General features: G+C 53.0%; 2 long non-coding RNA genes across 2 annotated transcripts in view; both read right to left on the bottom strand.

Annotated features, from left to right (window-relative positions):
* Nucleotides 1–14,327, bottom strand: part of LOC140905813 (uncharacterized) — a 69,152-nt gene that overhangs the window by 39,753 nt on the left and 15,072 nt on the right. The gene's annotated exons all lie outside the window — the stretch shown is intronic.
* Nucleotides 9,771–13,916, bottom strand: LOC140905816 (uncharacterized). Its single transcript, XR_012156953.1, has 2 exons — nucleotides 12,635–13,916; nucleotides 9,771–10,025 (listed from the first exon to the last, which is right to left on the bottom strand). It is a non-coding gene; the product is annotated as an uncharacterized lncRNA (long non-coding RNA).

Genomic DNA, 14,327 nt, shown 5'->3' with positions numbered 1-14,327 from the left:
GGCTGTTACTCTGAAACCTTGCAGTGGTGTGATTTCTGAATCCAGATTTCTTACAGGTTTTTTGCTTTCATTTAGGCTAAGGTTTCAATTCGGTTTCAGAAGAGGAAAAGAAAGCATCAGGTAATTTGAACAGGTAGGGTATTTATTCCCTACCAATGGGCAGCTGTCTGATTTGTTCTGAAGCCAGATGGTATCATCCTCACTCCTACAAACTGAGACAAAACAGTGTCGTTACTAGGGCACTGTCTCATGAAAGGTTTAACTTGAAAAACGTACTTAAACACATTTGATCTGTGCTCCATTTTAAAACGTGTATAAAGTCCCCGTCTCTGATGGAGCAATGGGGGAAAATCTCCCCTAATCCTGCCCCAGCTTTTTCACCCCTCACCCCCTGCAGGACATTTATCCCCACTCTCCCACCCCACCAAAACATCCCTGTTTTCCCTTAAATCTCATGTGGCTTCAGGGGACGTTGTGGGAGGTTCTGCACCAGCTCTGAGGGCCTTTCCCTCTTTGCCAGAAGCTGGGAATGGGTGACAGGAGATGGATCACTTGATGATTCCCTGTTCTGTTCATTCCCTCTGGGGCACCTGGCACTGGCCACTGTCAGAAGACAGGATACTGGGCTAGGTGGACCTTTGGTCTGACCCAGTGTGGTGGTTCTTATGTTCTTAAGAACATGGGCAAGGGGACTGGGCCAGATAAAGGGGTTTCCCCAGCCTGGGGAATGCCGGGTTCGGGAGTGGTACCTTTTGAGCAGCGGGCAGATTGTGGCTAGATCCTTGTGGTGGATCCTGCTACCTGCAGCAGCCATGCACCATCCAAGATGATACATTAATATTGTCACCAGCTTTCATTTGAAAGCCCCGTTTTAGCCCCCCTATAACTTTAGCCTGGAAAATGTGTTAGGCCCAAAAAATCCCAGCTTGACTTTGTAAACCAAGAGTTTCTGAGGAGGCTGATGGTGACTCATGACATGGTGTTTGAATTACGCAACATGAAAACATTCCCCCGATTTGACATTTCCACATGTCAAAGTTTCCTTGGCTCCCTCTAGCTCAAAGAGCCGCTTGTTTGTTCTTCAAAGTTCCTGTATTGTTAAATCGCCCTGAGAGCTCATGCACTGGCGATATCTGGTAACAGGAGATTGTACTTAGGCTGTTATTTAATATTTTTTGTTGGGTCCCAGCCTAATTCCTGCTGATAACAAGAGGAGTCGTTTCTCCTGTGCTTTGATGGGACCAGGACTGGGCTCTCTATGTGTGTGTGCTCTGTAATGGGGTCCCTCCTTGGTCCCCTCCGCTTCTCCCTAAACACACTGTTTTGGGGTGATCTCAGGCCTGCCGATGGGGGTGGGGTGCAGGGGGTAATTACTCAGGGGCCTGGGCGATTTCAAAGGGCCCGGGGACCCCAGCCATGCAGGAATGATTCAAGTAGGGTGACAAGATGTCCCAATTTTATAGGGACAGTCCCAATATTCAGTGCTTTTTCTTATCATAGGATCATAGAATCATAGAATATTAGGATTCGAAGAGACCTCAGGAGGTATCTAGTCCAACCCCCTGCTCAGAGCAGGACCAATCCCCAACTAAATCATCCTAGCCAGGGCTTTGTAAAGCTGGGCCTTAGACACCTCTAAGGATGGAGATTCCACCACCTCCCTAGGTAACCCATTCCAGTGCTTCACCACCCTCCTAGTGAAATAGTGTTTCCTAATATCCAAACTAGACCTCCCCCACTGCAACTTGAGACCATTGCTTATTGTTCTGTCATCTGCGACCACTGAGAACAGCCGAGCTCCATCTTCTTTGGAACCCCCTTTCAGGTAGTTGAAGACTGCTATCAAATCCCCCCTCACTCTTCTCTTCTGCAGACTAAATAACCCCAGTTCCCTCAGCCTCTCCTCATACATCACGTGCCCCAGTCCCCTAATCATTTTTGTTGCCCTCCGCTGGACTCTCTCCAATTTGTTCACATCCTTTCTGTAGTCGGGGGACCCAAACTGGATGCAATACTCCAGCTGTGGCCTCACCAGTGCCAAATAGAGGGAAATAATCACTTCCCTCGATCTGCTGGCAATGCTCCTGCTCATACAGCCCAATACACCATTGGCCTTCTTGGCAACAAGGGCACACTGCTGACTCTTATCCAGCTTCTCGTCCAGTGTAATCCCCAGGTCCTTTTCTGAAGAACTACTGCTTAGCCAGTCGGTCCCCAGCCTGTAGCGGTGCATGAGATTCTTCCTTCCTGAGTGCAGGACTCTGCACTTGTCCTTCTTGAACCTCATCAGATTTCTTTTGGGTCAATCCTCCAATTTATCTAGGTCACTCTGGACCCTATCCCTACCCTCCAGCATATCTACCTCTCCTGCAGCTTAGTGTCATCCGTGAACTTGCTGAGGGTGCAATCCATCCCATCATCCAGATCATTAATAAAGATGTTGAATAAAACTGGCCCCAGGACCGACCCCTGGGGCACTCCGCTTGATACCATCTACCAATGAGACATCTAGCCATTGATCACTACCTGTTGAGCCCGACAATCTAGCCAACTTTCTACCCACCTTATAGTCCATTCATCCAGCCCATACTTCTTTAACTTGCTGGCAAGAATACTGTGGTAGACCATATCAAAAGCTTTGCTAAAGTCAAGATATATCATGTCCACGGCTTTCCCCATATCCACAGAGCCAGTTATCTCATCATAGAAGGCAATCAGGTTGGTCAGGCATGACTTGCCCTTGGTGAATCCATGTTGACTGTTCCTGATCACTTTCCTCTCCTCCAACTGCTTCACAATGGATTCCTTGAGGACCTGCTCCATGATTTTTCCGGGGACTGAGGTGAAGCTCACCAGTCTGTAGTTCCCTGGGTTCACTTTCTTCCCTTTTTTAAATATGGGCACTATATTTGCCTTTCTCCAATCGTCCGGGACCTCCCCTGATCGCCACGAGTTTTCAAAGATAATGGCCAATAGCTCTGCAATCACATCCGCCAATTCCTTCAGCACCCTCAGGTGCATTAGATCTGGACCCATGGACTTGTGCACGTCCAGCTTTTCTAAATAGTCCTTAACCTGTTCTTTCCCCACTGAGAGCTGCTCACCTCCTCCCCATACTGTGCTGCCCAGTGCAGCAGTCTGGGAGCTGACCTTGTCTGTAAAAAGAACAGGAGGACTTGTGGCACCTTAGAGACTAACCAATTTATTTGAGCATGAGCTTTCGTGAGCTACAGCTCACTTCACCTTGTCTGTGAAGACCAAGGCAAAAAAAGCATTGAGTGCTTCAGCTTTTTCCATATCATCTGTCACTAGGTTGCCTCCCCCATTCAGTAAGGGTCCCACACTTTCCCTGACCTTCTTCTTGTTGCTAACATACCTGTAGAAACCCTTCTTCTTACCCTTCCCATCCCTTGCTAGCTGCATCTCCAATTGTGCCTTGGCCTTCCTGATTACACCCCTGCATGATCTAGCAATATCTTTATACTCCTCCCTAGACATCTGTCCAAATTTCCACTTCTTGTAAGCTTCCTTTTTGCATCTAAGCTCACTGAAGAGTTCACTGTTAAGCCAAGCTGGTCGCTGGCCATATTGGTTATTCTTTCTGCACATCAGGATGGTTTGTTCCTATGCCCACAGAAAGGCTTCTTTAAAATACAGCCAGCTCTCCTGGACTCCTTGCCCCGTCATATTAGCTTCCCAGGGGATCCTGCCCATCAGTTCCCTAAGGGAGTCAAAATCTGCTTTTCTGAAGTCCAGGGTCCGTATTTTGCTATTCTCCTTTCTTCCTTTTGTCAGGATCCTGAACTCAACCATCTCATGGTCACTGCTACCTAGGTTGTCACCCACTTCTACTTCCCCTACCAATTCTTCCATGTTTGTGAGCAGGAGGTCAAGAGGAGCACGACCCCTAGTCGGTTCCTCCAGCACTTGTCAACAGGTCATCACCGAGCTGTCTACAGTGATGCTCAGTACCCTTTGATGAGTTAGTACAATTACCCTAGGAACCTACAAAATATCTGAGGAGTTTAAATCTTTCCCTCCAGTGAGCATCACTTTGCATTTATCAACAGTGAATTTTACTCATTGCCTGTTCCTACAGCTTCTTTAGGTCTCTCTGAAGTTCCTTACAGCCCCCTCTGATCCTGACTAATCTAAATAGCTTGTTGTCAGCTGCAGATTTTGCTCCCTCCCTGCTCACCCCTCCCACCAAGCAGATCATTAATAAATATCTTAAACAACACAGGACCTAGCATGGAACCTTCTGCCATGATGGAACTTGGCCTTTGGTCCAGCATGGACTGGGAGTGTGGACTCTGCGCACTACCCCCTCTGGAGGCTGCATTGTGCTGTTTACACAGCTATTGTTACCCACACTAGCTGGATTCAAGCTACCTTGGGGAGGGGAGCCCATGCACAGCGTTTGCTGTGTGCACAGACCCCTCAGACTTCCAAAGGGCCTTTGACAAAGTCCTGCACAAGAGGCTACCAAACAAGCTAAGCCGTCATGGGGTGTCGCAGGGCCGGTGCAAGGATATTTTGCGCCCTAGGGGAAACTTCCACCTTGCGCCCCGCCTCTCCCTTCCCCTCCCTTCCCCCCAACAACCTCCGAAAACTAGTAAACTTAGCATTATAAACAGCCTGTCAGAACGGGTAACAGCTGTTGTAATGTTTCTTAACATTAAGAAACATTACAAGGCGTTTCAATTGTTTGCCATTGCCTTTGATGGTGTCCCATTCAAGGTCTTACTATTGTGCAAAGCTAAACACTTGAGCCTTGCATTGCATCACCAGCCAGGTTAGGCAGGGTGACAAATCCCCCTTGCCCCAAAGGGCCATTATCCCCTGGTGACTAATTTCTACTCCAAGTCTGTAAAGCAGACTTTTAAGGTAAATACATTATTCCTTCAGTATTACCCATGCACACATCTCACAAAGATTCTCACTCTTGACAAGTTACCAGCCTTGTGTAGATCCCTTCCAGGTTCTTCTTTGTGGGTAAGTGCCCTGTAAGACACGTGTGGGGTGCAGTGAGTTTGTCAGGCCTGCGGTGACAGCTGTTTGTGAAGATCAGGGGGGCCCTTTGCCAAGGGGTGCTGGTGTCACAGTGAGCTTGGGGTGGCTGACAGTGTGGGGCAGGGCACTGAGGGGCAGTGTGGGGCAGGTAACATTCACTGGGTTGGGGGGCAGGCGGTGCCAGGATAGGGCAGGGGCAGGTACCTGTCAGTCTCCAGCACTCGGGCTGGGCAAGGGCCAGCAGCCTCTTCACCTCGGAGTCTCCCCCGCTTGCCCGGGGGCCACTTCTCCTCTCAGGCTCCCCGGCTGTGGTCCCCCGGGAGGAGGCGGGCGAGGGGTGCTGCCGCAGAGGAGATGCAAGGGGCCAGGCTCGGCTGGGGCCCCGCACCTGCCGGCCGAGAGCGGCAGGAACCGGGCGCCGTTTGGGGGGAGCCGGGCGGCCCGAGCCCAGGGGGCGGCAGCAGCCTCCACAGCAGCAGGGGCAGGCGGGGAGCGTAGTCGCCCTGGGCTCGGGCCACCCAGCTCCCCCCGAGCGGTGCCCGGTTCCTGCCGCTCTCAGCCGGGGAGCCTGAGAGGAGCAGTGGCCCCCGGGCAAGCAAGGGATACTCCGAGGTGAAAAGGCTGCTGGCCCTGGTGTGGCCCGGGCACTGAAGACTGACAGGTACCTGCCCCTAAGCAATACTGTAAAAAAAAAATTGGGGGACACTGCTTTTTGGCGCCCTCAAATCTTGGTGCCCTAGGCGACCGCCTAGTTCGCCTGGTGGTTACACCGGCCCTGCGTTGTCGTGGATCAAACTCGGGCGAGGAGAAAGAAAGCAAGAGCAGGCTCCGATGGCTCTCCTCTGTGCAGGGAACATGTCAAAGAATTCTGAGACGAGTGGGACGTGACGTTTGTTGGCAGAATCCATGCTGCTTAGACCCTGTAGGATCATGACCTTCCTGATGTTCTTTTTTTAATGAGTGATTCAACCAGTTTGCCAGGTGGAGCTGCAGGGCGTATGGGTCTATAGCGTACGCGCCGTTGACTCTCTTTAGTACGTCAGCTTGGCTCCACCCATGTTGTCGTTCCAAACTTCAGCCTGAAGAACTGTGGGAATATTGCTTCCCGAAAGGGGCAGACACTCGGTGAGATCAATCCCAAGATGGTGAGAACACCTGGGGGGTGGAGGTGGGGGTGGGGGTAGGGGTTGGGGTTGGGGTTGGAGGGAGGGAGGAAACAGAACCATTTGAGCTTCAGAGGCAAACAGAAAACCACCATGAGTGCTAGGAAATGTAGATGCCATGTGATTTATAGGGGGCTTCATCTCACGACCCACTTAGTCAAAAATCCCAAATATGGACCATTAACCCTGCCTGGCACCCCCAGGGGCACAGCAATTTTCAATCTGATTCAGCAGGTACATTGCAGAGCACTTAGAAAATTCTCTGTTAAACAGTTAGTGACTCTCAGCTGTGGCTGCCGCTGTAATTAAACAAGTCTTCATACACCCCTGAGAAACTGCCCACATTGGTGACAGGAACCAGCTTCCTGGTGCGACAGACCCAGAGCCCAGGGTTCACAGATTTGCAGCGATGGGTTCCCGAGCTGCGGTGGAGCAAAGGACGGCACACACGTCCCTGTTTTGGCACCGGACCCCCCCTTGCCACAGATGACATCATGAGAAAGGGAGACTTTTCCCCTGGCTCCCCTGTACAATCTGCTCGTAGAGGTTCACGTTTCTACGGCTGGTCCATACCTGTGTCTGCACAGCCTCTTCTCCCCACGGGCCCAGGAGATCCCGCATCTCCTGTCTGCTCCAAGCAGGAGGGCAACTGGCGTGTGGGGCCGGCAGGGTTGGCTGGGGAGCTGCACACCCAGGGTCTCCCCAGGCTGGACAAGCAGGAAAAGGCCTTTCAGAAATTCACAGGGCTTTAGAGGAGATGGGGGCTTCCGGTCTCCGGGGACTCCTGGGCAGTGCAGTTCACATAATTATATCAGAAAGGGGATTATAACTCAGTAAAAAACCCACTGAACAAACCCAGCTACGTTCAGTTACAGGAAATAATGCACCATTTATAAAAGCATTTTCTTTTAAAAACCAATAGTCTTGGCTTACATTGTACCTAACCTTTCATTTACGTGCGATCACTGTCGGGCATCGTGGGACAGCTGCTGGAGGACTCTGTGCATGGGCAGCGGGCATCAAAGGCAGGGGAAAGCTGAGCTTCCCCCAAACGGCCTGTGTGAGCCCCCCCACACTCCACCTCCAGGCTCCCTCCTGCTTCCCACCCCCCTCTGCTGCAGATCTTTCCTTCCCCTGTGTCTGGGCCGCTGGGTTATTGGTGCCGGAACGGTGTGGGGGGGGGGGGGGCAGAGACCTCCCACTTTTCACCAGGACAGACCCCGCGGACCCCGCTCCTTTCCCCTCCTCTTCCCCCGAGGCCCTACCCCTGGCCAGGCCAGCATGGAGACCAGCCAGGGAGCCTGGGCAGCTGTGGGGAGCTGTGGCGGACCGTTCACCTGCCCAGGGTGCGGGGGTGGGGGGCAGAGAGTGGCCCGTGTCCCAGCCCTCCAGGCTCCCCGCCCAGCCCAGGGCAAGTAGAGGGTCTGCAACTCCATGTTGGCTCCCCACATCTGCCCCAACCTGGCTCCATGGGTGGGGGGGGCTCGGAGCTGCAGCCCGGCCAATGTAAGAGCTGGGCAGTCAGCTGTGAGGGGCCATGGAGTCGTGGACCCTCTCCCTGCCCTGGGCGGGGAACCTGTGGGGCAGTGGAGGGTCTGCCGCGGCTCCCCACAGCTGCCCATCCAGCTCTTAGCATGGCCAGGCTGCGGCTATAGGCCCCCCCGCTGGAGCCAGGTTGGGGACATCTGCATGGCCAGCTGTGGGACATGGGCGCGGGGCTGTTTTGCCTCCATCTCAGGCGGGGGGGGGCCCTCAGCCCCATTTTTGGAAGGGCTCAGGCTCCCTTGCCCTGGGCTGGGGCTGACAGGGGCTGGCCTGCAGACAGGGAGTCCAGGCGGCTGGAGCCAGGGCTTGCGCTGCCCACCCCCCTGGTTCTTGGGGGGCTGGGGCCATGCTGCCCGCTCAGGTTGGGGACCGCTCTGCCTGCGCAGCGCTCCATGGCGGGGGGTGAGGAGGGTGCAGCACCCCTATGCCAGGGCTGGAAGTGCTCGGGCAGCCCAGGGCTGGCAGAGGGGGGGTCTCTGAGCTCCTGCAAAGGAAGGGAGGCAGGAGGGGAGGGCCCTGGGCAGAAGGAGCAGGACAGCCAGGAGTGGGGCGTAGCCTCCCCAAGCCTGCGGTTTATCCACCGCCCATGCGTCAGGACGACAACTAACTCAGTGTCTACACTCACGCTGTGTCGGCCTCGGTCAATTGACCCTGGCTCAACACTGCTCCAGGCGGCGGTGTGACTGCGTTGCTGTAACGGGGCGCTGACTTTGGTGGGACACAAATTTAAGTGTGGACACATGCACACCAAGTCAACCTGACTTTGTAGTGCAGAGTCAGACCAGTCAGATGCCGCCCCATGTGTGTGGAATGGGGCCGAGGGAGGCGCCCAGCAAACGCTTGGGAGACACTTTCTGTTTCTCGGAAAACACAGAAACACACAAACAAGCCCTGTTCCAAGAATACAGTGGCTCAGCCGGCTTTACCTCCTCCCCTGCCACCAAAGCAGCTAAACAGTAACTAAGGGAAAACACTGCACAGAAATAATTGCTCTCAAAGGGCACGAATCGAAGTGATGCTGGATGATGTTCAAGAGGAAAATCTGGCCAGAATCAGTGACAGCATCGAATGGGGGCAATTAGTAGAAAGAGGGGGTAGAAATGGCTCCCCGGTGGTGGAGGGAGTGGAAGGGAGGTGTTCGCTGTGCATACAGCACTGGGGAGACTGTGACTGGGGCACTGTGCTCAGGGCAGGGTGACAAGCGTGTGTGGAGTTTGATCCCTGGGTCCATTTCTCTTCGTTCCTGCCCCAGTGGCCGGCTGCTCTGTAGCGTCATCCTGTCGTTTTCCATCGTGTGAGCCGCATTATTCCCCAGGGAGGTGCTGTTATAGCTCCCAATAAGGTGGTGGAATAGTGCTTTGCGCTTGTATTTGGGACACGGAGACAGGATCACTTTCGACTCCGATCCTGGCTCTGTCCCACTGGGGTCACAGCGGCTCCTTTCTGGGTTTTGACGGTGCTTTGTGCCCCCCGATTCCACCTTTTGTTTAGGGTCGCTGAGTCTGGGCTTGGGCAGGAAAGGCCTTAGTTCTGCACGTCTTTGTGGCGAGATGTCTGCCAGCGCAATAGTTCTGTAGCAGACCCGCTGTGGCTGTTATTAATTTCTTCCTCCCACTGACTGGTCTAGGGTGTTTCAAGGGCTGCTCGAGCATTCTGAGCAGCTTTTCATTCCCATGCTTTGCTCTGCTCCTTGGGGCAGGGGCTCGCTGAGCCCAGGGAAGATGGTAAATAGGAGAGTGGATTGTGTTTTCATGTGGGTTTAGTTTTCAGCCTCTCGCGCTGTGCAGGGGGGCCAGTCGCACTCGCTGCTTCGGTTGTGGTTGCACCAGAAGTCAAATTTTTGTTCTCTGTCTCAGCCCAGCTGTAACGCACAGTGGCTGCTGCAGGGCCTGTGCTCAGCGGAGAGTTGGGGGGTGTAGGGAGCTGCTACCAGGGAGTTCTCCAGGGACGGCAAGGGAGGGGGGGAGCTGCAGCATTTGTGTTTGCTGCCTGAGAAGACCCGTTATGCTCCAGACTTAGTGCGTCTCCTGCCTCTTTTCTTGCTGGGACTCCCGGACCTTTCTCTTGTCCGTTCTGTCCGTCTCCGTGCTGTCTGCCCATCCACGCTGGCCCTCCGGGCCCTTGGTTTGCAGTCGGATGCAGCCTTGGCTTGCGGGATTTTGTGTAATGAGTCCTCCCTATTCCTTTTCTTTCTCCTCCTCCTCAGGGTCAGGCGTTCTGCAGGCGTGAAAGGGGGTGAGGATAAGGGAGGGGTTGGGGTGAGGTGAAGCAGGATGGAGAGGTGGGGAGTGAGCCCAGGGCAGACTGAGGAGAAAGAGAAGACAAAGAGATGAGAAAAGGGAAAGGGAAAACTAGAAAAACAAAAGGAGTACTTGTGGCACCTTAGAGACTAACACATTTATCTGAGCATAAGCTTTCATGAGCTACAGCTCACTTCATCGGATGCATTCAGTGGAAAATACAGTGGGGGGATTTTATATACACAGAAAACATGAAACAATGGGTGTTACCATACACACTGTAACAAGAGTGATCAGGAAAGGCGAGCTATTACCAGCAGGAGAGCGGGAGGAGGGCGGGGGGACCTTTTGTAGTGATAATCAAGGTGGGCCATTTCCAGCACTTTACAAGAATAGTAGGAGGGGAAATAAACAAGGGGAAATAGTTTTACTTTGTGTAATGACACATCCACTCCCAGTCTTTATTCAAAAACAAGAAGAAGCTTGGGGGAGGTGGGCTGAGAAGAGAAGCCGAAGGGGGAGAGCAAGAGTGTAGGATATGTACTGTGCAGAACGTATATTTTAGGGGCTGGGTCATGTGACAAGATGCCTGCTTGTCTGGCAAGGAAAGAGACCAGCCAGCTGAAAAGCTGAGCCAGCAACCGGATCAGATAAACAACTTGGTCAGCAGCCCAATCAGGTGAACAACTGAGTTAGCCAATTAATCTCAGTGTTAGGCAGAAAAGTGTTCATACAATAGATAATGAATCGCTTTGTAACAGTGTATTAAAGCTGAGCATCTGAATGTGGGGGTGTGCTCGCATTTAACCCTGCGCTCTGCCCTGTTTCGGTGGGCTGATCACTCGCTGAAGCAGCAAAGAAATGACATACTTCTTCAGCTCAAGAGTCAGTCTGTGAATCTGGCCATTCTGGGTAACGGGGAAAAGAACTGGTCAACAAAGAGGTAGAGTGGGATTGTGAGCCTGGCACCCTCTCCCCTCCTGCAGCTCCCAAACCTTCATCACTACCGTTTATTAATTATTTGTCTAACCCTTCTGCCAGGTGAAGTTGGCGGCAGCCAGGGCCAGGTTCACTATCTAGGGGTTCCCCTTTCAACGATACAACACAGAACCGGCTCGAGCCCCCCACAGTGGAAAAATTACACACCACCCAGGAGCCTCTGAGAGGCAGTACTTCCCCACTCACACGCATGGAATCTGAGTGTAGGAAAGAAACATTTAATGAAAGGAGGGAAGTTACCTGACATAAATTAAGGAAAGTGCCACAAGGGGGGATTCATAATCATAGCACTGGGAGCAGGACGCCCACCCCAGAGCACGTGGGGAAGAGTCTTCTGCCTCATCTTCTTGATTTCCTCTTCCGTGCCCTTCTCTGCTCCCTCACCATACCCCACTCGCAGTGGTTGTCCTTGATCAGTGAGGACCGAGGGTTCAGAGGTGCCTCTGTCTGAGTTCACATCCTGCATATGGAGGAAGGCATCCTGCTTGCTCTGCCATCTGAGCACTTGTTCTGGCTGGCTATCCCACTAGCCACTGTTCCATCCCCTCACTGCTTTTCTGGCTACTTGCCTCTCTACTGTGATCTCTGCAGGCCAGTCTCCTGAGGGTCTATCCAACTTTTAGCATAGAAACCTGAGGCAAGCTGGTCAGAAATGCTATCCCACCACAAGTGATTATCAGCTCTTTTGAGTACTGTAAAATGACAAAAGCTCTATCTTTGAACAATACGGAGAACCAGGTTAAACCAGACCAAGTATCCTTAGGGAGCATTGACATTGCCAGACAGGAATATCTCTCTCTATCTTCCCTTACTGTTACATGGCTCTGGCATTTGAGCCCCTGGCTTAGCAAGTTCTTGTCAGCTGAGACTGCCCCCGCTCCATCCGGACCTGCACAATTTTGCTCTCCTTTACTCATACAATAAGGACAACAACATTGATAATATTTCACTACCCGCATTCAGTACTACAGTGTTTTGTAACCCAGCACCAGCCAAAGTTGATCACTTTGAACAACACTGCTCTGTCTGGTGGATACCTAGGCAGAGTAGGTGTGTTCATGTAAATACAGTTTGCTCCTGAAGTCTCTCCCGCTCCCCAGCTAGCTGTCAGTGGAGAGTTCATTCAGACCCTGCTTACACCTGTATTCCTGTAATGTCCAGGGGCCCCAACTCAGATCGGGGGCCCAGTGTGCAGTCCTATGCAGATACAGTAAGGCATGGTGCCTGCCTTACAGAGCTTACAACTTCAGTGCACAATAAACCGTCCACCATGATCTTCTCTGACCCCTTCAACTGCCCCCTCCCCACCAATGCTTTTTCCTGGCCTACCATCAGCATGGAGAGAGGTGGTCTCTAGTAACATAACTGGTGAGGTTCCTTTGTAATTATTTGCTCTCCTTGGCCCATAAGTTAATAAAGGTTAGAAGTAGCAAATTGTAACAGGATAGAAAAAAAGAACATCACCCAGTGTCAATAACTGCTACTGACAAGTATTGGAGAAGTAGTCATGTTAATCTGTATCCACAAAAACAACGAGTCCAGTAGCGCCTTAAAAATGAACTGATTTATTTAGGCATAAGCTTTTGTAGGTCAAAACCCACTTCTTCAGATGCATGGAGTGAAAATTACAGATACAAGCATAAGTATACTGGCACATGAAGAGAAGAGAATTACCTTACAAGTGGAGAACCAGTGATGACAGGGTCAATTCAATCAGGGTGGATGTGGTCCACTCCCAATAATTGATGAGGAGGTGTCAATACCAAGAGAGAGAAAATTGCATTTGTAGTGCTTCATATTCCATTGTTAAAGGGCTTTTCTCCCAATTCCCATCCTCATTCCCTCCTGTCTCTATCACTGCTGGTCGTTCCACTCCCCTCCACAACCTGGGAACTATTTTTACCCCCTCTTTCTACTAATTGCCCCCATTCGATGCTGTCATTGATTCTGGCCAGATTTTCCTCTTGAACATCATTCAGCATCACTTCGACTTGTACCCTTTGACAGCAATTATTTCTGTGCAGCATTTTCCCTTAGTTACTGTTTAGCTGCTTTGGTGGCAGGGGAGGAGGTAAAGCCGGCTGAGCCACTGTAATCTTGGAACAGGGTTTGTTTGTGTATTTATGATTTCCAAGAAACAGAAAGTGTCTCCCAAAGAGTTTGCTGTGCACCTCCCTCGGCCCCATTCCACACACATGGGGCGGCATCTGACTGGGGCCTGGTCTGCACTAGGGTGACCAGATGTCCCGAATTTTTAGGGACGGTCCTGATATTTGGGGCTTTGTCTTATATACGCACCTATTACCTCCCACTCCCATCCTGATTTTTCACACTTGCTGTCTGGTCACTTTAGTCTGCACTACAAAGTTAGGTCAATGTAGCCACCTTGCGTCCACCTAGGTGTGCATGTGTCTACACTTAAATTTGTGTCCCACCAAAGTCAGCCCCCCGTTACAGCAACACAGTCACACCGCCGCCTGGAGCAGTGTTGAGCCAGGGTCAACTGAAGGAGGTCGACGCAGCGTGAGTGTAGACACTGAGTTACTTGGCGAGGGGGGGGTGGGGGCAACACAGCCCCCCCCAGCCCAGAGTGCCGGGTGGGCAGGCAGCTGAATGCAGCCCCCAGCCCCAGTGCAGCGGGCAGGTGGGCAGGCAGCATGGCCCCAGCTCCCCCCACCCCCCACAAGCGCCAGGGGGGTGGGCAGCGCAAGCCCCAGCTCCAACTGCCTGGACTCCCTGTCTGCAGGCCAGCCCCAGCCCAGGGCAAGGGTGCCTGATCCCTCCCAAAAGTGGGGCTGGGGGTCCCTACCCCCCTGCCTGAGATAGAGGCAAAAGCAGCCCCCTGCCCATGTCCCAGGCCTCCCACCCAGGGCAGGTGCAGGGACCCAGGCTCCTCACAGCTGCCTGTGCAACTCTCCCCGTCCTGGGCCCAGCGGGGGGGCCTCGGAGCCACAGCCCGGCCATGGTAAGAGCTGGATGGGCAGCTGTGGGGAGCTGCGGCAGAACCCCCATTTGCCGACCAGGGCAGGTAGAGGGTCTGTGACTCCATGGCCTCTCACAGCTGACTGCCCAGCTCTTACATTGGCCGGGCTGCAGCTCCGAGCACCCCCCATCCACGGAGCCAGGTTGGGGCAGACGTGGGGAGCCAACATGGAGTCGCAGACCCTCTACTTGCCCTGGGCTGGGCGGGGAGCCTGGAGGGCTGGGACATGGGCCACTCTCAGCCCCCTCAACCCCGCACCCCGGGCAGGTGGAGGGTCCATCTCAGCTCCCCACAGCTGCCCAGGCTCCCTGGCCGGTCTCCATGCCGGCCTGGCCGGGGGTAGGGCCTCAGGGGAAGAGGAGGGGAAAGGAGCGGGGTCTGTCC

Source organism: Lepidochelys kempii, chromosome 2, assembly GCF_965140265.1.
Source record: "Lepidochelys kempii isolate rLepKem1 chromosome 2, rLepKem1.hap2, whole genome shotgun sequence".
NCBI lineage: Eukaryota > Metazoa > Chordata > Testudines > Cheloniidae > Lepidochelys > Lepidochelys kempii.
This window is presented reverse-complemented; position numbering and strand designations above follow the sequence as displayed.